The 26314-nt window shown below is 49.5% G+C and overlaps 1 protein-coding gene and 1 pseudogene across 1 annotated transcript in view; both read left to right on the forward strand.

The window, feature by feature from the left end:
• The first annotated feature begins 2792 nt into the window (after positions 1–2792).
• ANXA11 (annexin A11) overlaps positions 2793–26314 on the forward strand; it is a 42114-nt gene continuing 18592 nt past the window's right edge. Inside the window, exon 1 of the mRNA XM_029245521.1 lies at positions 2793–3013. The gene's annotated coding sequence lies outside the window, so the exon portion shown is untranslated. The remainder of the gene's footprint in view (positions 3014–26314) is intronic.
• On the forward strand, positions 22605–23326 carry LOC114908839 (annotated as a pseudogene).

Here is a 26314-nt window from a genome sequence, read left to right on the forward strand (position 1 = left end):
GGAGATTTATGCTCTCACATAAATATTAGAAAACAACAACAAAAGATTCTGAAAATAAATGACTCTAATATTCAACTCTAGAAACCAGAAAAAGAACAGCAGAGCAGACACAAAGAAAGTAGAAGGAACAAAACTATTGATACAAAGATAAAAGTAGAAATTAAAGGAATAGATAACTTTTTGAAAAGAATTAACATGATTTTAAAAATTAGAAGGATATTCATTGCAAAGCCTGGCAAGACTGATCAGAAGACTTTCTGCACTCCAGTCTCTCACCTGCATCTCACTTACCCCGGGTATCCTTTTTGCAAGCCTCTATTGTGTGGGGGATTTACAATTTAATTTTTTCTCCATTAAAGAAGAACTGTGTTTAGAGCAAAGGGATTTTCTTTTGCACCTCTTCCTGTGGCACCTAGCATAGGGCCGGTCACGTTGGCTGGGTCACGCTGGCTGTATTCAACCATTGTCAGTTGAATGAATCGATGTAAGAAAGATGACAGTACTGTACTACTCTAGAGCTCTACAGCACTTGACCTTTTTACAAGGCACTTAACTTTCCCTTCTTTTGATGTTTGCATCAACCCTGAGCAACAATGAAGCAGAGGTTACTTTCCAGATTTGTATAGATTGTTTTGAAAATTTTATAGGCGAGAAAACCAAGGTTTGGAGAACGCATCGCTTGCGAGTGTCAGAATGGGAACCAGAACCCAAACACCAAATCTAGAGTCTTTTCCCCCACGTGGTGTTCCTACCGAGTCATAAAAAGCACAGTGGTAGCTATTCACCATTCTGGCCTAGAGGGTCTCAGTTCCAAGGCAGAAAAGTTTGTGCTACAAATAGAAGGAATTCCACCCTAAATGATTTGTTTATTATCTTTTAAAGTGGTATTTCAAGAAGCGTTCGCTCAGCCACGAGAAAAATGAGCCATTCAAAGAAGCTCGCTTTTGCTGCTGCGGGGCAGCAGGGAACGCTGCAGGGCGCGGGTGCAGGGTGTTAAGGCAAAAGAAAGGGCTGGGTGGGTGCCAGGTGACCTTCCCGGACGAAACCCCCAGCCCAGAGAGAGCGCCCGGTAACAGAAGCCCCCCGGAACGCCGCCAGTTCGGTCGGGGGCTTCACACTGGCGCCTGCTCTTGTGCCGCCGCAGGCGTCCCCACCCGAGTAACAACAACCCTGGGAGAGACGCCTTGTGCCTCTGACCCTCCGCTCTTCTTCAGCTCCGGGGCGTGTTTCCTCCGAGCAGCTCCCGAGCCTTTGACCTGAGTTTCATCCTCCCCCGCCCAGTCATCTCCAAAAAATGCAGTCCAGTCCCGAGAAAGAGCCGCGCCTTGGGGGAGGTAGGGGTGTTGGAGAGGCTGCGGAAGATGACTGGATCCCCAGTGTTCGTAGCTGGGCTGCGGCCAAGGCTGCCGCAGGGCATGGCTTGCGTCCAGCCCCCGCACGCCGGCCTCCTCTGCAGCCCACCGCACCCGGCCCAGTCCCGCTCCTTGCACTATTAAAACGCAAGCTGGACCAGCAGTTTTTTGTTTTTTTTTTGAACAGCCTCAAACGGGCAACAATCTAAAAGTCCTTTCGTAAAGAGCTAAGTAATTAAGAATGGTGACGCACAAGACCGCTAGTATTATGCAGTGTTTAGGAAGAACCAAGCTGATCCAGGTGCGCTTGCATGCAAAGACCCTCCAAGATCTAGTGAGTAAAAAAGCGCGTTGCAGAAAAATACAGCAACACCGTTTTGTGGACAGTACATCTATGTAATGTATGAAAGGCAAGCCTAAAAGTGGGCTGGGGGAATGAAGAGTGAATCTGTTTTTTAAAAATATTTATTTAATATATAATATCAATATAAATAAATATATTCATATATTGCATAGGTGTCCTTTTTTCAAAAAAATAAACTTTATTTTTAGAATAGTTTTAGATTTACAAAAAAGTTCAAATAGAGTTCTCATAAACTCCAGTTTCTGCTATTACTATCTTTTATTAGCATGGTGTTTTACTACAACGAATGAGCCAATATTGATGCGTTATTATTAATTAAACTCCATACTTTATTCAGATGTCCTTAGTTTTTAGCTAATGCCCTTTTTCCAGGATCCCATCCAGGATACCACGTTACATTTAGTTTTCGCATCTCCTCAGGCTTCTCTTGGCTGTGACAGTGTGTGTCTCAGACTTTCCTTGGTTTTGATGCCCTTGACAATTTTGAGGAATACTGGTCAAGTTTTCCATAAAATATCCCTGAACTGGGATTTGTCTCATGTTTTTCTCACGATTAAACTGTGATTATGTATACTTGTGAGGAAGACCACAATCGGTACATACTATCACTGTTGATTTAACATTCTTGATGTTGACCTTGATCATCTGGCTAAGGTAGGTGGTCGCGGTTTCTGCACTACAAAGCTACTCTCCCACCCTCATCTCCATTTCCATACTGTTATGTCACCTTTTTAACGTAGAGAGGGTCACCTTTTTAATGTACACAGTCACTAAGTAAGGTACACTGGGCTGGAGGGGGCTTGGGTAAATCCCCTCCCCACGAGTGCGGCGCAGGGCAGGACCGGTCGCGGGAGGCAGTGGGGAGAACTGGCTCCTCGCCTACCTCCAGGCGCCTGCTGTATCCTCCTCCCGCGACAGAACGCCCTTTAGCTTCCTTCCCCTGCTCGGGGAGGATGCTCGCAGCCTGCGGGCCCAGGACCGCCCTAACCTGGGGGCGGGGCCGAGCGCAGACCACGCCCCTAGGGCCCGCCCCGCCCTGGCGCACGCGGCTCCGCCCCGGGGCGCGTTGGGGCGGCGGGAGAGGGGAGTTTTCCGCCCAAGGGCTCCTCCTCCAGACCCTCCCTGACTGCTGAGCAGCTCGCGGGTCCCGAGTGCCCAGCGAACCCCGAGAGCGGGAGTGGGACATAACTCGAGGCTGGTCCGAGGTGCCGCGCCTGGGACGCCCGCAGAGAGAGCCGCTGCTGCCCGCGTCCCCGTTCGCCCCTCGCGGTCCCCCACCCCGGTGGCCAGTGGCTAGGTGAGTGAGGGTTCCCCGGCCTGCTGGGGGCAAGGGACGGGGCGGTGGCAGGGTTACGCGGCCCCGCCGGAAGGCCCCGGACTGTTCCTCGCCCCTTCCCGGTCCGGCCCTGCGGCTTCCTGGTTACACGGCGTGTAACCGTAAGGGGGCAGGTGTCGGGCTGGTCCCGGACGGGCTGAGTCGGCCGGGCTGCCCAGCTCGGTCAACGGCGGGGAGCCCTCCCTGTGGGGTGGGGGGTGCACAGGCGGGGCCCACAGTGGCCAGGGCCACGTGATTGTGCTGCTCCGCCGGAGTCTGGGGCTCAGGGCCTGGGCCGGATTGGGACCGGGTCAACCTGCGACAAGAAGGCGACTGGCTGGTGTGGGGATGGCCGGTGGCCACGGCCCCTCTGACCCCGTTGAGTTCTCGGGAGTGTGTGTACCCTTCTGGGAAGGGCTTATGTTGAGGAGAGCTAGCAGAGGAGGCTGCCTTCAGGAGCTTTCCTCCGGAACTGGAAAGACGGAAATTCCTGGGAGCTGCTAGTTGGAGTTGATTTGCAAGGCACTCTGAGAGAATGCGGGATCTATCCCAGGTGCTGTGTTCACCTGTGTGTTTACCTTCGCTGCCTTTCCTCCATTTCAACCTTGAGCTACAGTTTCAGGGAGGGATTCTTGACTTTTACCTCCCGCTGGGCTCTACCCAGTCCCCTGAAGATTTAAAAAGGTAGAAACGCATCTCTTGGCCTAAAGGAGAGTTGTGCAGTTCATCAGCTTGAGACTTTGGGGAGAAGCTAAGCTAGACAGTTCTAGCCCAAGCTGGGAACAGTTTGCCTGGCACATTTCTGTCCCTGCCCCTCTAATCAGTGACCTTTCTTCGGAGATTGGGTGTTTTAGGACAGACCTGGGGGATCTGTGGTAGCCCGCCGCTCTGCCTTCCCTCCCTGCCGTCACTTTGCTCCCTGCTCCTTTGACCTGGGCATGGAGTGGCCCTGTGAGGGGTGAGCCTCTGCCCTGCCCCACGGCAGGGACAAAAGTTTACAGGGCAGTGCCAGGCTGAGTCCAGGAGCTGGACAGGTAGGGCGTGCTATCTTGCTCCCCCCCCACCCCGGACTGGCTCTCATCATACTCCTCCGTTCCTTCCTTGTTTCAGTCAGTTGTTGGGGATTCCAGGAGGATTAACAGGGCCCCTTCCCTCAAGGCACTCTTCATGCTACCGGGTGTTCCCTGCCAGGAGAGGCCAGGTGAGGTGCCAGGGCTATTTGTTGCCCTGGCGTGGGGTGCTCACTACCTTGGGCTCCTGCATCCCTCCCGAGTCTCACCTCTTACTGGTCTCTATGCCTTCATTTCCTCACCTTTAAAGTGGGGGGTAGTAATAATACCTACCTCACAGGGTTATGGTGAGAATTAAATGAGTTAATATACTTAACAACCATACAGCTCAGGCACTGATCTGAACAGGTGGTGACTGGTGCACCATACCCCTGTGTCCCAGGATAGACATAAAGCTTACAGCAGGGCCTGGCGCATGAGTAATCATCTGGAAGAGTCAACAGTAATAATAACAATAGCTATCACTCCCTTCGTGCCCTGAAGGGCGGAGTTGAATTACTCTCCTTCTGACCTCTTCCTCTGTCTTAGCTCATGCTGTTCTGCCCTCCTTCTCCCAGTTCTGCGTGTTATTCACCACCCTCCTGGGAGCCATCCAGGTGCCTGGAGCAGGAAGGGACAAGACATGCTGTGAGCCCATGCAGCACTCCTCCACTCCTTTGGCATCACTTCTCAAAACTCGCCTTGGAGTAATAATTATATGGCCACAAGTCTTCTCTCTGCCCCGTCCTCTGTGTCTGGAGGGTGGGGGGTATTTCTCACTCGTCTCTTGGTCTCACAGCATCCAGAAGGGACCTTGCCGAATGTTGGTACTCAGTAGATATTAGCTAAGTGAAAGAGGCAGGCCAGGGAAGTAAGGTTTCCCTGTTCTTAAAATGTTTGACTTTGGAAGCTGAATTAGGATAGGCCAAAAAAACCCAACAGCTTGGGAGAGTGAGATGGAAGTGAGTCCAGACTGAGAGGTGAGCCTAGGAACTGGCTGAGAGGCCAAGTGGGAGTCGCTTTGGACTTCTTTATGTCTCCAGGGCAAGGATGGTAGTCAGGACTCATCCTGGATTGCTGCACCTAAGATCCATTAGTGATGCCTTGGCCACGTGATTTTGGGAGGATGGGTAGTCTGAGGTGGTAGGAGTGAGAATTGAGCCAGAATAGGTGAGTGTGGGTTTTTCTTGGGAATTCACTTGGGCGGGGAGGGTAAACCCTGTGTGGGCAGGAGGTGAATGTAGAAATGAAATCTGTGCCGAGTGCTGGATGTTCAGAGGACCCAGGGTCTTTGTGGAGCTCCCCTTCCTTCTTGCTCCTTCCTCTTCTCAGCTGCTGTCTTTTCCCTCCCGCTAAGCCTGAACCAAGTCCCTGATACTTGCCCCATGGGGACCACTGGAGGAAGATTCTGTGTATAGGTGTATTTTACAATCACAGCCAAGCAAACAGACTCAGGTTTCTCTGAGTTTTTCTCCTCAGCACCCTGTGAGCCCATTGCCTGCAGAACATCAGGAATCTGAGGGCTACCTAAATAGAAAAGCTCTTAGGGGAAATGAAGACACCAAAGTTTCCTTGTTGGGAATTTGCATTTTTAAAAGGAGTTGTGAAATTCATGGCGCTTTCTAATAACCCTGAAACCATACCATATTAAGCCTACTGACCCTGAGCCCGGGTACCCCATGAAATAAAGGTCTGATTTCACGTGGCGGTTTGTATTTGGGAGAATCCTGACAGTGCAGCACGTACAGTGACTTGAACCACAGCTGGCTTTGCTCCTGATGTGAGAAAGTAACAGGTGAGGCCAATGGAGGAGTGAGGAGACAGAGTTCTCATCCGTGCTTGGTATCCTGGGACAAGCCACATAGCCACACAGAGTCCCAGAGTTCTGGGTGGTAAAATGCCTACCTCACGTGGTTGTTTGCACAATCTGGTGAGGTGATGTTTGCAAAAGGGGTTTGAGATCAGTTAGGGGGTGGTAATGGCAGTGTTGATATCTTCGTTGTGTGCCTGCGAGGAATCTTGAAGCTGGGGGTGGAGTGTGCAGATGGCAGGTAGCTGACTCCTGGTTCTGTGATCTCTGAGTGTCTAGTCTTCCAGGGGCTTGTGCTCCTGAAGGTCCCATTAGCAGAAAAAAAAGGGGAGGAATCACTCCTGAAATTGAGAGGGAAGTCAGGAGCCCCCAGCCTCTTACACCTGTAGCTGGGGAGAGACTGGCTTAGAGGACAGCGTGAGGGACAAGGAGAAACTCAGAGGCTGATAACAGGGAGCCAGAGGGAGTATATGGCAGATTAAGCCTGGGGAGTGGCATCCCTGGGGGAAAAGGGTGTGTATGTGGGGGGCTGGTGATAGCAGACATCAGCTTGCTGTGTCCACCTAAAAGGTCACGGCTATTTTAGGAAGCGGGTGACAAGGGATATTTCTATTGAACTCAGTGTTAGTGAGTATCCACTGTTTGCCTAGCCCTGTGCTGGGAGCACAAAAGCAGAGGCCACCCCTACCCGCCCTAGGTTGTCCCCTGCCTGTTCTGTAGTACAGATGTAAAATAATTTATTCAACCTTTCCCCCATTGCTGGGTATGGAGACTGTTGACTGTTTTTATAGTTTGAAATGGTGTTGGAGTAAACAATCTATAAAATCCTGTTTGGAATGTCACTGAATGTTTTATTTATAAGGAAGAGTTCACATTTTTATGATATTAAGTTTTCCAAATCAGGGACAGATTACAGGCCTTGTGATGTAGAATGTCTTCATTAGATTTTAAGAATAGGATTCTAATTGGATATGCTGGAGATATATATATATATCATAAAATATATGTCATATAATTTGGAAATTATTTGTAAATAATTTTTTTTATTCCTACCTTTTTTTTCTGTTTGTTGGTCATTCATTTCAACCTTTATTGTTACTCATTTCTTTTTACTTCTGGCTTATTTTGTTGCTCTACTTCTATTTTATTTATTTATTTATTTATTTATATTATTTTTTTGTGTGGTACGCGGGCCTCTCACTGTTGTGACCTCTCCCGCTGCGGAGCACAGGCTCCGGACGCGCAGGCTCAGCGGCCATGGCCCATGGGCCCAGCCACTCCGCGGCATGTGGGATCCTCCTGGACCGAGGCACGAACCTGCGTGCCCCGCATCGGCGGGCAGACCCCCAACCACTGCGCCACCAGGGAAGCCCTGTTGCTCTACTTTTAACATCTAAATTGGTTCATTTATTTTTAGTGTTTTATTTTAATTTAAAAAGTATATAAAGCTCATCGTTTTCCTCTGAGTGCAACTCTAGCCAATGGGCCTTTGTATGAAATGCTCACCTTTCCATTGCTTTCTAGTACTCTGTAGATCAGTTTTGATCCAAGAATTTTTTAGAAGGCAACGTCCTGAATTTTTGAGTAAGTTTTGTGGGGGGTATGGTCATATTTTAATGTTGACTGCTAGTTTTATTGAGTGAATGTGCTCAGCAAAATCTCTTGTTGGACTGTATTAAGATTTTCTTTGTGGCCAGCTACACAATCAATGTGAAAAGGTTTCATGGACGTGTACTCTCTGTGGGATACAGACTTCAGATACATCTGTGATCTTGAGGTTGCCCTCTGCATCCCTGCTTATTGAATCTTTTTTTTGAGTCAAGCTCAACTTATATTTGTCTTGGATTTATGAATTTGGCATGCATGTTTGGTGTATACAGGTTTATCAAGCTTACCTTTGTGGATTGTACCTTTTGCTTTTGTCTTTTGCTTATTCAATGCTTTTGGCCTTTGGCCTTAAAATCTGTATTAACTCTTTTAGGAGCATATATCGCCAAGAATCTGGGAGAATCCCTTCTTCTTTACAGTCCTAAAATTAGTAACTAAGTGCATTTTATAGGACAGTAAGTGAAAGCCTCAGAAATTTGGAGGCAGGCGTCAGTCAGGGAGGGGGTAAGCCGCATCCTTTAGTTTCCACTCAGACTCACGCAGAGTAGGTAGTAATCAGACTGCCCCCGCTTGCTTCTGAGTCAGGATTACTGTGAGCTCTCCCTCCTTGCCTGTCCCAGTGGCCCCCATGATAGCCAGGTTTTAGGAGGGATGGATAAAAGGAGATCTGTCTGCAACGCCCAGGGATGGGCCTGAGTACCACTCCTCTGCCTTTGTGTTTGGTTCCCCCCCATCCCTTAGGTCCAAGGAGGTGGACGGCTGTGACTCGCAATTACATTTCCTTCCTCATCTGAAGCGGCAAGGCGTACTTTCTCTGTTCCCCAAGGGATATGACAAAACAGTACAGAAAAATGTCCCAGGGCCAAATGTCAGGTATAAAGACTTGGGCCACAAGTTTTACACTCGTTTCTATGTTTGTGTTTTAAGTCACATAAACTATTTCAAGGGACTAGAATGGCCTAAGCCCTGTTGTACCATGGATTCCTAGGGGGTAGTTTTCCAAGTCTTGTGTTTCCAGATGGCTGAGAAATGGTTGGAAAAAACCCTCAGTTTGCAGAGGCAGGATTATTAGAAAGTCCTCAACATGTTTTTAATATTAATATTTCCACTTCTGGTTTGTCTTTGTGTTTACCTAGTATGTCTTTGCCTTAATTTTTAACTTTTCTTTCTCGTTTAAAAAAAAAAGTGTTTCTCTTGTAATCAGCACGTGACTGGGGTTCGGGGACATGGCGGAAGGCAGTGATAATAGCAACAAACCGAATTTGGTCATTTCTGTCTTTGGTAGAGAATTCAGACTGTTTGCATACCAGATGGTCTTGATTTTATTTCTTGTGTCTTGTTTTCTGTTTATTATTTACTATACTTGGATGTTGTTTCCTTCCTGATTTCTGCTGTCTGGGTTAAGTTTCTCATCATTCCTCTTCCTTCCTCTTCCCCACCCACTTGCATTAGGATTCAGGTTTGGCCATGATTTAAGAGAGGAGTTTCTCTATCTCCAGAAATTGGAGTCCAGAGTTAATAAGTGTCTGTTCCATGAGGTTGTCCAGGCACGAGGCTCCTTATGAAAAGTTGCTCCCAGCATTCTTCAGGGCTTTGGTTTACAACCTTGAGCATGTTTAAGAATAACTGGCAAGGTTTGTTAAAACACGGATTCCTGGGCCCCACCCCTAAAGGTTCTGATTTAGGGGGTCTGTGGTGAGGCCCGAGAAATTTCCTTTATGACAGGCACCCAGGTTGTGCTGATTCGACCAGTCTGGGGACCACACTTGGGCAGTGTTGCTCTGGGTGCTTCCCTTACCTGCAAGGCCCAGGACAGCTGACTCCCTGACAGGGCCCTGCCTTGCTGCCAGGGAGGCTTGGAAACATAGTCCTTACTTGGGGCTGCCATGTGCCCGGCTGCAGGTAGTGTTCTGTCATGGAAGCAAGAGGCAGATGGTTGAGGGGGTGACGACTGAAGTTTCTGGAACACCACCCACTGGTGCCCTCAGTCTGAAGCGACTCCTGTGCTTGTCGGTTCTGCCACTGGCTAAGCCAGCCTTCCTCGGGTTAGGGAGTAGGAGTGGTATCTTGTGACAGGGGCAAGCCAGCAGGCGGTGCAGGGGGTGGCAGCCCCGATCCTGAGGGCAAGTTGCTGCTGCTACTTTGCTCATGCTCTGAGGGTCTCGCTGCTTCCAGGCCATTCCCAATAGTCAGGTCTGGCAGCCATTCGTTCTGCCACTTGGAGTCACCTCCTGATCTTAGAGGGCCCTCGGGATGCGGGGGCGGGTGTCCCTTCAAGACCCAGCTTTGGGATGGAGAGAGTCTAACTGTGCTTCCTTCTCCCGACTTACCTTCATCAACTCCAGGTGTGACACATCATTGTCTATTTCCGGGAGAGCTTGGGGACAGAGGCCATTTGAACCCTGAACTGAGTTGGGCTGTTGGTCAGCGCGGCTCCTGATACCCTGGAGAGATGAAAACAAGAGGCTGCCAACCCCTGCTCTCTGCTTTTGTTAACTCATGGGGGTGAACCTGGAGGGAAGCAATGTCACAGAGGCTTCCCCTGGGCAGAGGATGCTTTCTCTGTGGCTTAATGATATGGGGCTTTATTAGGAGGCAACAGAGTCATTTTCTCATTCTGTCTTTCCCAGGGTAGCCTTTACATTTCCAAGTCCATTCTCCAGCCCAGGAAGGTGGAATGGCGCCCAGAAGCGTGAGTGGCGGGCAGCCAGCCTGGGCCGCGATGCATCGGCCGGGAGGTCGAGAAACATGACTTGAGTCTTTGTCCTGTCCCAGCCGATCCTGAGAGCCGAGGCAGGCCTTGCTCTCTAGGCCTCGGCTCCCACCTCAGTAAAACAAGCTGGTTGAGTCAAAGAAACTCCTGAAGGCCCCTTCCAGCCCTGATATTGTAGGATTCCTGTGTAATCCAAATGCCAGCGCACTGGGAATTGGCTTTATTATTTTTATTTTTTTAAAATAATTTTTATGGGGCTGCCCTGGTGGCGCAGTGGTTGAGAGTCCGCCTGCTGATGCAGGGGACACGGGTTCGTGCCCCGGTCCGGGAAGATCCCACATGCCGCGGAGCGGCTGGGCCCGTGAGCCATGGCCGCTGAGCCTGCGTGCCCGGAGCCTGTGCTCTGCAACGGGAGAGGCCACAACAGTGAGAGGCCCGCGTACTGCAAAAAAAATAAAATAAAATAAATAAAAATAAAAGTATAAAATAATTTTTATGTATTTTATTCATTTATTTATTATTTTTGGCTGCATTGGATCTTCATTTTTGCACGCGGGCTTTATCTAGTTGCGGCGAGTGGGGGCTACTCCTCGTTGCAGTGCGCGGGCTTCCCACTGCAGTGGCTTCTCTTGTTGCAGAGCACGGGCTCTAGGTGCGCACAGGCTTCAGTAGTTGTGGCATGTGGGCTCAGCAGTTGTGGCTTGCGGGATCTAGAGCTCAGGCTCAGTAGTTGTGGCACACGGACTTCGTTGCTCCGCAGCATGTGGGATCTTCCCGGACCAGGGCTCAAACCCGTGTCCCCTGCATTGGCAGGCAGATTCTTAACCACTGCACCACCAGGGAAGGCCTGGCTTTATTTCTAAGAGCTGTCTTTCTGAGCCTGCTTTCTCAAGTTCAACCCCTTGGTCAGGCCTGGACACTGGTCCGTGGCCACTCTCCAGCCTGCTTTGCCCAGAGCTTCTCCAGGCTGGGCCTCCCCAGGTGCCAGCCCTCGGAGGGCAGAGTCTGAGGCACTGTCTGGCTAATGATTGACATGGGCTCCAGCTATTCCTAATTCATGGGTGTGAGTGAGGAGTTGAATGTTAACAGCACTTTCTATGGGCTTTTTGTTCAGTGCCTGGGAAAAGACGGTCAGGGTTGGTGGAATGTGGCCCTGGGGCTCCCTGGCTTGCTCCTGGGGCCTGATGGCATCTGTGACCCACACCTCAGAGGTGAGGCAGTGCCCCAGCAGAGTCGGGGATGTTCATACGCCCTCTCACATAACTTGAGGTTCTACCTTGTCGTGGGAGGGAGAGAGGGAATGTCTTAGATCAGTCCTTTCTGCCCCCAGAATTCCTGGAGCCTCTGTACCAGAAGCTCTGACTGAAGAGGTCATTGGGACAGGTGCCACCAGGGTGTGAAAGAGATGAATCAGGGTACACTGGTGTCCTGTTGGTGTGTGTCAGGGACCTTGCTGTGCCCTGCCCCATACTGGCCAGTGGAGGAGGAGAGGAGAGGCCTGTCCTATAGCCCGGGCACTGACTTTCTCACTGGGAGACCTAGAAAAAGTAATTCTGGCTCGGGCACTAGTCTGGTGTGTGATCCTTGCTTGTCAAGAATTATCCCTGAGCCTTAGTTCCCTTGAGGTGATAATACCTCTCTTGCAGGATCATTTCAAAGGTTAATGAGGTGATATATAATGAGGTAATATATGTATTAATACCTGTCATAGGTACTGGAAAAGGGGGAGTATTATTAGAGCACTAAGAAGACATAGAAAACATTTTAGGCCAAGTGCTGGTAAATTCCAGAAAGGGAGATCATCGTTGTGGGTGGAGAGATCAGGGTGGGCTTCCTGAAAGAAGCGGGGCTCCATCTGGCTAAAAGGAAAGCCAGAATTGACTTAGGCTTAAGGAAGGCACAAAGGAGATAGGAGGACAGACCTGGTAGAGGGACTGTTTGAGCAGAAGTTCTGAAGATGGAAAGTGCTGAGGTATTGGCTTGACTGAGCTACAGACATGCATTTCCTGCATTCTTTCCATCACACAGAGACCTCCAGGGACCTTCCGTTTTCTGGCCATGGCACAGCCCAGGGCGGGTTGGCAGGCTTTAGCATCCCACCTGCACAGTGATCAGCCCCACCTGAGATCTGAAAGAGCATCTTCTCCTCCAGGGTGATCTGCAGATTCTGACGGGGATTTCTTTTCAGCTTCCAGCTGAATAAGACTGGCTGGGGACTTGGTCACCATTAGAAGAGCAGCCCTTGATAAGTGCTATTTGAAGGAGAGATTTCCTGGGGCTTCCAGGAGCTGGAGTATATACTCTGTCAGGTCTTCTAGGTTTGAAGGGACTGGGCCTTTCCAAAGGCATTTGAACAGGCCCCAGGACTGTAGAGGCCCAGGGACTCCCTGCTGCCTTTAGGTCTTTAGTCTTGTGCGCCACCCCTCTCCCCACCTCTTACCTGGCAGGGCCCTGGATGAACATCTGTTCCTTTCATTACAAATACCGGTACCTGCAGGGACTGCCCTGGTGGGGACAGTGGGCAGCCGAAACAGGCATCCTGGATGAAGGGGCAGCTGCTGCAGCCCCAGCTGTGTGCCACAACGTGGGAATGTAGGACCCTCGTTGCCAGGTTTCCTGTTTTTCCATTTAAAACAAAATTTAAGTTGGAGAGTCTCTTTTGTGGCCTCACCTCTCCCCTCCCCACAACAAAATAAATGTTTGTGAACTACAAAACCTCCAGGGAGCCCCAGGTCCTGGGCAGCACAAATTGACAACCACGGATCCCTTGCGGGCTCACTCATTTAACAGATGAGGGAGAGATGCCCAGGGGAGCCTTGGGTTCGCCAAGGCCCATCCATCAGAGAGAAGCCGCTTTCCTAGACACCATGCCTCCCACCTCTCCTCCCTCCTCCTCTCTGCTCTCAGAGCCCTTTCCTGATTCTCAGCCTTAATCTCCATTCTGCCTGGGAGTGGCTCTTAAACATTTTGTGGGTATTTTCCTGTGATTGCTCTTTTGTGTTTATCTCCCCAGCTAGAGGGAAAGCCTGGTGCAGGTCAGAACTTTTGTTTTTTCCTCCTGTGCTCCGGGAAGTCTAGCCCAGCACTGGGTGCCTCTCTGAGCCCAGAGGTGGAACTAGTGTTAGGCTAATGAAACTTAACCTTCAGGTTGAAGCCCCCCCACCCCCCCAGTCACTTGCGTGTGTCCTTTGCAAGGCTGTGGGAGAGGCCCTGCAAGTGAATTCACAAAGTCATATAGTTTCGTAGAATTTGCAAGAAAGTGTTCTGCATCCAGGGTCTTAAAAGGGCCCCTAAAATTATATAGGCTTCAGGCTCAACAAAACCTGAACCTCCCTCTAAAGATGCTGTGAAAACTCAGCAATTGGCTTGGGTCCTGCCTTTTGGACAGTGGGCCCTTGGCTTGGGAGCAGGAAGTGGGCGGGTCCTGAGCCAGCCCTGGGAGGATCTTGCTGTGTCACCTTGGCCTGTCACTTCCACTCTCTGGTTGTCAGTTTCTCCACTTGTGAAATAGGAGCCCGGGTTGGGTGGGCGGGAATGAACTGAGTCATCTCTAGGGCAGAATGGGGAATGAAGTGAGTCATCTCTAGGGCAGAATGATCTCTGGTGTCCCAGTTGCTTGGTTTTGGCTGGCTGGGTGTGATTTTTTTTTTTTTAACATCTTTATTGGGGTATAATTGCTTTACAATGGTGTGTTAGTTTCTGCTTTACAACAAAGTGAATCAGCCATACATATACACATGTTCCCATATCTCCTCCCTCTTGCGTCTCCCTCCCACCCACCCTCCCCATCCCACCCCTCCAGGCGGTCGCAAAGCACTGAGCTGATATCCCTGTGCTATGCGGCTGCTTCCCACTAGCTATCTACCTTACGTTTGGTAGTGTATATATGTCCATGACTCTCTCTTGCTCTGTCACAGCTTACCCTTCCCCCTCCCCATATCCTCAAGTCCATGCTCTAGTAGGTCTGTCTTTATTCCCGTCTTACCCCTAGGCTCTTCATGACATTTTTTTTTTCTTAGATTCCATATATATGTGTTAGCATACGGTATTTGTTTTTCTCCTTCTGACTTACTTCACTCTGTATGACAGACTCTAGGTCCATCCACCTCATTACAAATAGCTGGGTGTGATTTGATTGCCCCACCAACCCGAACATCACACTGCCCACCTTTCCCCTCCCAAGAGCATTTGCATTGCTGGCTGGGTATGCCTGGCCAGGCATAGGGAACCCACTCACAAGCCCTGGGTCTCACCATGGTGACTTTGTTGACTGATAATAATACAAGCAAGCAAAGCTTTACTGAGTGAGCTCTTATTCCCAGACATGTAGGAGACGTGAGCACCTGGTCCCTCCCTTCTTGGTGGAATGGTTTTTTCTGTGGTCTTGGTTTATTGCTTCTCTTGCTGACTGAGGTAGACTTGTGCACTGATCTCTTATACAAAGAGAGGCTTTTCAAAGAGGACACCATGGAAAGATCTGGAGGGAAGGAGAAAAGCGGTGGTCACTGTATGTACTTGTTTTCTATTGCTGCTATAGCAATTTATCCATATTTAGTGGCTTAAAACACACAGCTTTTTTTTTTTAATACCATTTTAACCATTTTTCGGTCTGCTGTTTGGTGGCATTAAGTACATTCATATTATTGTGTAACCATCACCACCATCCATCTCCAGAACTTTTCATCTTCCCAAACTGAAACTCCGTCTCCATTAAACACTAACCCCCCACTCCACTCTCCCCTCCCCCCAGCCCTCGGCACCACCATTCTACTTTCTGTTTCTGAATCGGACTACTCCAGGTGCCTCATACAAGTGGACTCATAGAGTATTTATCTTTTTTTTTTTGCGGTACGTGAGCCTCTCACTGTCGTGGCCTCTCCCGTTGCGGAGCACAGGCTCCGGACGCGCAGGCTCAGCGGCCATGGCTCACGGGCCCAGCCGCTCCGCGGCATGTGGGATCTTCCCGGACCGGGGCACGAACCCGTGTCCCCTGCATCAGCAGGCGGACTCTCAACCACTGCGCCACCAGGGAAGCCCCGTATTTATCTTTTGACTGGCTTATTTCACTCAGCATAATGACCTCAAGATTCATCCATATTCTCGCATGTGTCAGAATTTCCTTCCTTTTTAAGGCCAAATACTCTTTTGTTATGTATATACTGCATTTTGCTTATCCATTCATCTGTTGATGGACATTTGGGTTGTTTCCACCTTTTGGCCGCTGTGAATAATAACTTCCGTGAACACTGGTGTACAAATACGTTCTTTTGGGTACGTATGCAGAAGTGGAATTGCTAGGTCGTACGTTTAATTTTTTGAGGAACTGCCCTACTGTTTGCGGCTGCCCCATTTTAGCACACAACTTTACTGTCATACGGTTTTGTCTCACGGGTCTCCTGGTGTTTGTTGGCAGGGTTATATCTTTTCTGGAAGCTCTAGAGGGCAGTCTGTTTCCTTGTCTTTTCTAGCTTCTAGAGGCCGTCTGCATTCTTTGGATCCTGGCGCCCGTCCTGCATGGATGGAATCCCTCTCAAGCTTCTTATCTCTTTCTTTTCATCTTTATTTCTCCTCATCCTTTCCTTTCATCCTTAACATAGCAAGGAAAGGACTCATGGGTCCACCTGGATAATCTAGGATACACTACTCATCTCAAGGTTGGTAACCTTGATCACATCTGCAAAGCCCCTTTGTCATGTAGGGCAACATAGTCACCCGTTCTGGGGGATCAAGGTGCAGTCTGTCTGTTGGGAATATTTTTGACAGACCTACAAGGAGCCTGATGGTGCCTTGATCGTTGGCTTTGAAAAGCCCTCCCCTCTCCCCTTTCCCTTTCTCAAAATTGTCTTGAAGCACCCATGACCGTAAGAATTGGTTAGGTACTACCCTCATTGTGTGGGCTAGACACCTGGTAGACACTGAATAAGTTTGGGTGTCTGTCTAGGATCTTTGAAGACCCTTTTTCCCCTCTCCAAACATCAGAGCCTGTCCTCTTTGACCACTTGGGAGGGTACAACACTGGCTGAATTGGTCACAGAGTGGAGAAAACTCTCCTTATATTACAGAGGTCTTCCCTGTTCTTACTTCATTCAGTCCTCACAGTAACTTCAAGGTAGGTGGGCAGACAGCTTGGAGGTTCAGAGAGGTTAAGTTGTCCTGTGAATGTCACGCAGCAAGTGGTGAAGTTAGGACCCAGACCCTACCTACCAAGCTAATGCTCCTTAGGGAGTAAGTTAAAATTAACTGAGCACCTACTCTATGCTAATAAGCTACATGATGGATAGCTTTATATGCGTGTATCAGTGCATCACACCCTCAGCACCACACAGTAAGATGAATGTACTTTCCCCAGTTTTAAGGAGAAAGGCTCAAAGAGGTTAGGCAACATGCCCAAGGTCAAACGGCCAGCAAGTGGTAGAGCTAGAATTGGAACCATTGTCATTGGACCCTGTGTTTCTCCCTGGTTGCCCAGCAGCAGTGTTAGAAGATTCTATCAAGGCTGTGTGGGCCGTGGGTAAAATTCATACGACAGAGCTCTCGATGGGGGAGTGTGGGTTGTGCAAAGATAGGGGCACTGGTTTAGAGTGTGGGAAAGAGAGTAATTGGAGGTGGTAGAAGGACCTACAGAGGACCTGGGGTTGGATGTTATGAGACCCAGTGTTGGTGATGCTTAGGCTGTGTGACCTGGATGAGCCACCCAGCCTCCCCTTCCCCACCCAGACGAGGGAGGGGTTCAGAGGAGGAGCTCCCCAAGTTCCTTTCCAGCTGAGCTTCTGACGGGTTCATTGTGCAGACAGTACCTGCCACCGAGCTTGGAGTGAAGTGCACTCCTGTGGGCCCAGGCGATCCTGGAGGAACAGCGCTTGGATTGGAGTTTGCAGGAAATGCAGGGACTTGAGCGCTAAGTCTGGGACAGCCAGGAGGCCTCTAGTACTCTGGGGCCTGTGCTTGATTTACATCCGCTAGTCCCGAGGAGCCCCTTCTGATCAGGTGGTGTGATTGCCAGCAGTTTCCCCACGCGGAAGTGGTGAAACTGACAGACACAGACCTGCCTCCCCAAGCCTGAGCTGCACTTAGAAACAAACCACGGTTTCCGCATTTGGGGAAGGGGAAAGGGGTATGTGGGGAAAGGGGTATTTCCTTAGGTCCTGGCCACACCTTGGACTTAGGTGGGGGGATTTTTCTTTCACTGCCACTGTGTCTGTCACAAGAACCTTGGCGACTACAAGAACCGCAGCCTGAGCCCCCGTCGTGTCTTGGGCCTGGTTGTCAGCCAAATACTGACACCATACCTGGGTTCACCTGCTTCCTCTGTGGCTGCTTTCCAGTTCTCGGAAATCCTGAATCGGGGTTGGCATTTGGTTAAGTGTTGGCTCTTCCGGAAGCCTGTTTGGTATGGGCACCTGCCACAGGGGTCTCTCCCGATGAGCTGGAGTGACCCAGGTTTGCCAGGGCTGTGCCGTAGAGGAGTTAGTAGAGGGACCTGCTGTGAATCTCCCTGTCTGCCTGCAGGTACTTTTCCATGAAAGTGTTCCCTCCTGCCTCGCCCCCTCCTCACTCCTTCTCCATTCCCCCGACCTGGTCTGGAAAGGCAACTGAGAGCAGAGAATATGGTTTCTATCAGGGCCGTCCCAGGGTGGACATGCTGACAGCAGGCTCCTGGGTGCGGGCAGGGCTGGAGCTTTGTGCAGGCTGAGGCCCTGCTCCGGGCAGGTTTCTTTTCCAAAGGCCTTTTCAAAGGTGCTTCCTCCTCCATCCCTCCCACCCCCTTTTTTTCCTGGAGCTTGGACCAAGCCTCCAGGGCACCCAGGCCTGCAGCAGGGATGGAAAGAAAACACTGCCAGTTTCCTGTTGGTGGTTTCTCCTCGTGGAGATTGGAAAATCCAACACAGCCATTCCCGTCCAGGATCTGCTGCTGCACTGGGCTTGGTGTGGGAGAAGGAACCAGCTGACTTTACTGCTCCTGTCCTCTGCCCTTCTTCACACTGTTCTGACCCCAGCTCTCCACCCTGTGCCCTCCCTGCTCCCACATTTCTCATCCTGTGTATTATCAAATGGCCCAGGGTCCTCTGGGACCCTCTAATCCTGTTTGCTATTTTATGTTGGGGAAACTGATACAATGAGAGGTTAAATGATATCATGAGAACATATTTGATGTTAAACTGTTACTATCTACATTTAACAGATGTGGAAAACTGAAGCCCAGAAAGGTTAAATAACCTGCCCAAGACCACGCACCTCTTAGGGAGCAGAACTGGGATTCGAGCCTGGGCCACATCTGGCTTCAGAGTTCATGCTCCTCCCACCACCCTAGACTGCCTTTAGTGAGATGCTCGGGATCACGGGGAAACCTGGTGTCCTGCTTCCTAAGTCTGTTGTATTCCATCAACCAGTGTTTTTAAAGTTTTGGTCTTTGAAATACTAGCGTCTGGGGCTGGTGGGCCATGTGAGGGGTAAAAGTCCTGAGCCTTGGAGCCTGGCTGCTTGGGCTTGAATCCTGGCTTATCATTTACTAGCTGTAACCTAGGGCAACTGGTATAATCTCTCCATACCTCAGTTTCCTTATCTCTAATACAGAGATCATAATCTTAGTATTTGTCTTATAGAGTTGTTGTAAAGTTGTTGTAAAGTTCTATTCCATGTATAGCACTTAACACAGTGCCTAGTACATAATAAGTATTCGATAAATGTTAACTATTATTATTATTGCCTAGTAAGTTTGGGAAATTGAGGGAAAAAGTTAAGCAGGCACCTTTGTTACAGGACTTCTCAGAGCCTTTATTATCCTATTAAGTATTGGCACTTTTCCGGAAGGGGATGTCGTAGGCAGCGTTTTCCAAAGTTTTTGGACAACTAATCTCTTTCTCTTTTTTAACTGGGCACCTGGTGAATTCTCAACTCATAAGATGTAAGTTGGTGTCGGGGAACACAGTTCAGGAAGCACTGAGCTCTACATCATGCTGCCTGTTTTTGCTTGGCAAGGCTGAGCTGGAGATGGGAGTCCAGGCTAGACCTGAGCACGACTTTGAAGGACTGTGTGTGGCAGAGCTTGGGCTGTGCCAGGCTTCTCTCCTCCTGTCCCTGTAGGTATGGGGAGAGGGAGGTGGTGGGAGCCGAGGCACCTGAGGGTTTCTGGAACCTCCTGGCCATGAGGAATGTCCTTGGCTGACCGCAGTTCAGAGCAGTCATTGCACTGTCCTTGGAGGAGGGGTCTTAAACTAGGTCACCAGTGGCAGGACCGGTTGGGACCACCAAACAAGCCAGCCCAGCCTAGGTTGAAATGGTCACAGGTTTTGCAGTATGACCCTCTTAGGGAAAGGTAGGCAGGCTTTGCTCCCAGCAGGCTGAGTTCTACCTTGGACCCTCTCCCCATGTGTTTGTGACTTGAGTAAACGGTGTCCCTGGCATATTTTGGCTCCAAAACCAAGGTGGTTAGAAACTAGATAACCTTCAAGTTGCCTTCCAGCGTAGGCATTTAGGAAGTCTGTAAATCTAGGATTGGGGTGAAAACCTGAAGAGGTGTTCCCTTCAGGAGTCCTAAAATCCAACTAGGAAGAGCCCCAAGAGGTGAAGCCCCCTGTCACACCCGAGGTCTGGGGAGGTGAGGGCCTGGCTCCAGGTCACTGATCGGGGACCTTTTCCGTATTAACATTCTTGGAACTGACTACCTTAAATAGTCTTGCTTTGGGCCCCATTTGCGCCCTGCTCTGGGTTGTTGCCTCTCAGCAATGACCCTGGAGAGATGGGCAGTGTATGTCGGTCAGGAGCTGCTCAGACCGGCTCAGGGCTGGCTAATCCTTCATCTCCCAGCAGCCAGGTACTGGAGGTGGGCCAGGAAGGCATGTGGCTGACCGGTTACACCTTAGCCTGCCCAAACCTAGCTTTGCACTGGAGCGAGGAGAGTTTGCAGATAAGCAAATTTCTTCCTTGTATTTTTAAAAATTATACATATATGTATACACGAACATACATAAACTGTATATATATACATACATGTATGCATTTACATTTGTGTGTATGTGTGTGTGTGTTTTGTCTTGAATTATACTTTGGAAACTGCTCAGTGGCGACCTTTGAGTAGGGGATTAGAGGGGAGAATGAACTTTGTTTCTTTGTGCCTTTCTGTTCCATTTGAATTTCCCTACAGTGTGTTTGTATTCCTTTTATTTTTAAATGTGATTTATTTTTTAGAGCAGCTTTAGGTTCACAGCACCACCTCCGCCACTATCATCACCCCACATCAGAGTTACAATTGATGAACCTATATTGACACAGCATTATCACCCAAAGTCCATAGTTTACATTAGGGTTCACTCTTAGTGTGGTACATTCTATGGGTTTTGACTAATGGATCCACCATTTTAGTGTCGTACAGAATAGCTTCACTGTCTTAAAAATCCGTTGTGCCCTGCCCATTCATCCCTTCCTCCCCCTAACTCCTGGTAATCACTGATTTTTTAACTTCTCCAGTTTTACTTCTTCTAGAATGACATACAGTTGGAATCGTGCAGTACATAGCCTTTTCAGACTGGCTTCTTTCACTTAATAATATGCATTTAAGGTTCCTCCCTGTCTTTTCGCGGCTTGATAGCTCATTTCTTTTACTGCTGAATAATATTCCATGGTCTGGATGTACCACAGTTTATTTATCCATTCACCTTTTGAAGGCATTTTGGTTGCTTCCAAGTTTTGGCAGTTATGAAGAAAGCCACTATAAATATCCATGTACAGGTTTTTGTGTCCATGTGTGTCTTCAGCTCCTTTGGGTAAATACCAAGGAGTGCTGTTGCTGGATCATATGCTAAGAGTAAGTATGTTTAGTTCGTAAGAAACTGCAAACTGCCTTCCAAAGTGGCTGTACCATTTTGCACTTCCACCAGCAATGAGTGAGTTCCTGTTTCTTCACATCCTCACCAGCATTTGGTGTCATCAGTGTTTTGGATTTTGGCCATTCTAATAGGTGTGTAGTAGTATTTCATTGTTATTTTAATTTGCAATTCCCTAAGGATGTATGATGTTGAGCATCTTTTCATATGCTTTTTTGCTATCTGTATGTATTCTTTGGCAAAATATCTGTTCAGGTCTTTTGCCATTTTGTAATTGAGTTGTTTTTTTTTTTTCTTTTTAATTGAAGTATAGTTGATTTACAATGTGGTGTTAGTTTCAGGTGTACTTTATTGTTGAGTTTTTAGGAGTTCTTTCTGTATTTTGGATAACAGTCCTTTATCAGATGTGTCTTTTTAAACATTTTCTTCCACTCTGTAGCTTGTCTTCTTTTCCTTTTATTTTTAAAAAGAAATCAGCAAGGATCATCTGAGCTGCATGGTTTAAACTCTACATTTAAATTTTTGCATAAACACAGATTGAGGATTTAATGTTAAAAAACTAGCACAAATAAATACTCTAGCCCCCAGACTGGGAAGGCCGGTGGAGGGGTCATCCCACGAAAGCGTCCACCCTAGTCCAGGCCCTCTTGGTCTGCTGCTGGTCACTGGGGCGGGAGGTCTCACGGCCGTGTAACTTCTGGCCCTGGGAGACGCGTCCAGGTCTCTGCCCCCTCTCAGTGTTAGCCCGCTGTGAGCTGTGTCCCCACCTGGCCCTCTGGGGAGGACAGTGCTATATCCTTGTGTGAGGCATGGCCCTGCCACCCTCCTTTTTCCTCCATGTCCCTGGAAGTGAGGCAGGACACCCGAAGATGTGCATAGTGCATCGCCCAGCCCTTATTGCCATCTCCCACTGTGGGGGTTGGGGGAGCAAGAAGACTCCCCATTATGGGGTGTGTGGCTAGGTCAGGGTAGTGAGGTGCCTCTTGTTCTGGGTGATTTTGCCTCTTCTCCCAACACAACAATTTCTAGATTCCTGTGTTTGGGACTCTGGCTAGGGCCTTTGCGGGGCCCTTGAAATTGAATGGTATTCTTGTGTACATGTACACAGTTTTAGGGAACATGCCATTTTACGGTCCCTGAGAAGCCCCCTATGTACCTGCTGTATGCTATCAACATTCACCTAGGAAACTGAGGCTTGGTCTCATGGGATCTTGGGATGCCCAGGTTTGGTGTTTATCCTCAGAGTTTACTGCTGGGAATAAAGGCTAGATAGAATAAGCTAGAAAGTGTCGAAGTACCTTAAAGGAAAGTTTGTTTCCTAGAGTGTGGAGCACAGAATCAGTTACATCAGAACTTCTGCAGGACTTCCCTGGTGGCGCAGTGGTTAAGAATCCGCCTGCCAGTGCAGGGGACACGGGTTCGAGCCCTGGTCCAGGAAGATCCCACATGCTGTGGAGCAGCCAAGCCTGTGTGCCACAACTACTGAGCCTGCGCTCTAGAGCCCGCGAGCCACAACTACTGAGCCCGCACGCCACAACTACTGAAGCCTACCTGCCTAGAGCCCGTGCTCCTCAAGGAGAAGCCACCGCAATGAGAAGCCCACGCACCTCAACGAAGAGTAACCCCCGCTCGCCGCAACTAGAGAAAGCCTGCGTGCAGCAATGAAGACCCAACGGAGCCAAAAATAAATAAATTAAAAAGAATCCCTGGAGGTGGGAACGGGATGCTTGTTTATATTTCGGATTCCTGGACCCTTTTCAGACTGAAGGGCCCAGAATGATTGGGGCCAAAGCCTCGGCATTGAGAATGCGGCCACCACCATCGCCAACATGAGCCTCCTCAACAAGCCCAAGAGTGAGATGACCCCGGAGGAGCTGCAGAAGCGGGAGGAGGAGGAGTTTAACACAGGGCCACTCTCCATGCTCACCCAGTCGGTCAAGAACAACACCCAAGTGCTCATCAACTGCCACAACAACAAGAAGCTCCTGGGCCGCGTGAAGGCCTTCGACAGGCGCTGCAGCATGGTGCTGGAGAACGTGAAGGAGATGTGGACCGAAGTCCCCAAGAGTGGCAAGGGCAAGAAGAAGTCCAAGCCAGTCAACAAGGACCGCTACATCTCAAAAATGTTCCTGCGTGGGGACTCGGTCATTGTGGTCCTGCGGAACCCGCTCATTGCCGACAAGTAGGGGACTCCTCCCTGCCGCCAGAACTTGCCCCCTCGTTTTGCGAAGACCTGCCCTTTGTGCTGGGAATAATAAAGTCATGTGTTTTTTCTAAAAAAAAAAAAAAAAAGCCTCGGCATTTTTAGCAAGCTGTCCAGGTGATTCTCACGTGTGATGAAGCGGTGCTACAGAAAGTGTAGTCCAGAGTCAAGGAGTATCAGCATGTTTGGACAAGTCTCAAACCTACGCTTGCAGAGACTGTGGGGGCAGGACCCAACAATCTGGGTTAAAACAAGTCCAGCAGGTGACTGTTTTGCAGACTGAAGTTTGAGAAGCACCAGTTTAGCCAGAGAGGGCCACAGCTGGATGAAATCAGGCATACAGGTGCAAGTCGATGGTCCCAGTGAGGAAGGAAGGGTGTTATCTGTGCTGCATCGTGCCCCAAGAGAAGCGGGACCAGAGGCCGGAAGTTCCCTGCAGGCTGGTTTCTAGGAACTGGAGCAGTCCCCGAAGAGGCCAGCTGCTTGCGGCACTTGGAGGCCCTCTCCAGTGAGTCCCGAGACAGAGTGCTCTGACCAGAGCCAATGGGGATGTGCCCAGCCTGTTAGAATCCCGGCCTGTCCACTGTGTGAAGCATCCCACCCAGGCACCTTTTTTCTTTCTTAAAGGGCAGAAGTAGGAGGAAGGCATTGGTCATCACAGAAGGTGTGATATTCGTAGATGCCACGGAGAAAGCAGATCTGCTGGATTATAACCCAGGGAGTTCCCTTCTGTCGTGAAGAGTGAGGGTTGGACAGAGTTGGGAGGGGAAGATGAGGCCCTCCCCTCCAAGCCCTGCCCGAGCTCCCCTCTGAATCAGGATATAGCACCCCACCGTGCCAGGCCGACTTCACCAAGGACAGTGGGCCCTGCTGGTGGCCTCTTTTGAGAAACATTGGAGGCCAGAGTTACCCAAAGACTGGGCCATGAGCAGATTTCTTAATTTTCAAAAAAGCGGGGAAGGCTGTAGATATTGGGAGTCAGAGTTGCGTGCTGATCTGGGACATGTGGTCGTTGGGAAGGGGCAAGGTGGGCACTAGGGCATCCGAAGGTCGAACCAGGCTCTCCGGCTGCCCTTGCTTTTCTCCTGGGGATTATTAGACGGATAAGCTGGAGGGCTCTAGGCCCGGGGTGACGTGTTAGCATTCTCATTTGATGGAGGCCCTCTTTGTACTGTTGTGAACAAGATGAGGAAACAGGTGTCGGGCTGTGGTAGAGTTAGGTGGCCTGGTAGCTGGTTGAACGCCTGTACCCGCGTGGTCCTGGGTGGGCTGATGTCGGGCTGGGAATTGGTCGGCAGCGACAGTTCAGGAGTGCTCTTTCTGTATCACTCGCCTGGAAGAACGCAAATGCCATGCTTTCCCAATCGGTGGATATAAAAGAAAGCTGAGAGAGAGTGCTAAGATGCTTGATGTTGGTCAGGATGGCAGGTCTCAGTAGGCTAGAGGGACGATGGGCAGAATGGAAGAGAAATTTAACAGGAATCAGCATCCCGTCTCCATTGTCCAGAACACCCAAGTGTTACCCATCCGGGGAGGTGGGGGGGGGGAGGGGCGGAGCTACTGCCCTGTGCTCTCCAATCACCCCTGGGGCCTTTGGTTCCCAAGAGAGCTCAGAAGGAGAACGGAGTGGGTCGCAGACGCGAAGCTATTTCAGGCAGGAAATGGTGGGATAAAAATGAGAAGACTGGAGGTGGTCTCTTGGGGAGAGGTGAAGATGGAGTCCTGGGGGCATCGTCAGGGAACTCTGGGAATGAGCACCATCACCCTGTGAGCGGGCTGAGGCTGGCCTGCGGTCCTGCCCCAGGCCGGGAACCTTAGCGGTCCCTTCAGGTCCGAGTCCCACGGTATATTTATATAATAATGCCAACCCCAGGCTCAGAGCCGGGCAGCCTTGCACTGAATGGACCCTGTGTGAGTTATTCAAATCTTGGAAGAACAGCATGGCCTCAAGTGAGCTCAGAAATCCCCACCTGAATTGGGCCTTTTTTAAAGTTGTTTTTTTTAATTGGCATACATGCATGTGGCAGGAGATGCAAATATAAACAGTGAGCTTCATTTCTGTTCCAGTTTTCCTCTCCAGAGGCAACCAGTTTCTTGTTTAACATTCCAGGGATGGGTGTGTGTGTGTGTGTGTGTGTGTGTGTGTGTGTGTGTGTGTGTGTATACAGCACTAAATTTGTACATTTTCTTTCTTTAAACGAAGTTAACATACACACAGCACTACACCTTGATTAATAATGGTGATCATTTCACATCACCACTTACAGAGCTGGCTATCTCTAAAAGCTACGGAGTATCCCTCGTGTGGATCTGCTTGATTTACTTAACCAGCCTCTGCTGGTGCGTATCTGGGGGCTCCTTCTTGCTGTTGTGGCTGATGCCGCAGGTTAGTGTGTCTGGGAAACAGACTTCCAGAAGTAGAGCTTCTGAGTCAAAGCATGTGTCATGTTTAATTTCTACATCTCTATTTTTAACTGGCAAGTCAGCATATTAGTGAGGGTGAATATCTGCAGTTCCTTTTCTGTAATTGTTTGCATCATTTGAGTTTCTATAAAGGTTATTGGTCTTTTTCTTATCATAAAACATTTTTCCTAAATTTGTCACTTCCCTAGTCTTTATGTTGTTTTCGTTACTTGTTTCTTACGCAGAAATTTAATTTCATCTTTGGGGATAAGGGCTACTTCTTATGCTTAAACTTTGGTCTGGCTGAAGTTTTATTTTGGCTTATGGAACAGGGTAGTATCCAGCTTTTTTGTTTTGTTTTTCCATCCGACTGTGGATGGGCCTTTGGGCTCGTTCTCCTGGGAGGTGGTCTCCAGTGACAAAGGTGTCAGGAGCACAACTGCAGCTCCCCCTGTTTTTCTGAGGGCCGGTTTCTCTTTCTTCCATCAGAAAGTTCCTGGCCCATCCATCATTTGCCTCCCCAGGGTATCTCCTCAACAATGACATCTGAGGGTTCTGGCAGATGGGTCAGACTGAAAGCACCACTAGGGACCTCAGTCACCACGTGACAGCGTGCTTGGGAGAGGGCCTTTGGCCCACACCACAGGTCGCCAATTCTAGCTCTCTCCAAGGTC

This window comes from Monodon monoceros, unplaced genomic scaffold (assembly GCF_005190385.1).
Source record: "Monodon monoceros isolate NGI ecotype Baffin Bay Population unplaced genomic scaffold, NGI_Narwhal_1 Super_Scaffold_4, whole genome shotgun sequence".
Lineage (NCBI taxonomy): Eukaryota > Metazoa > Chordata > Mammalia > Artiodactyla > Monodontidae > Monodon > Monodon monoceros.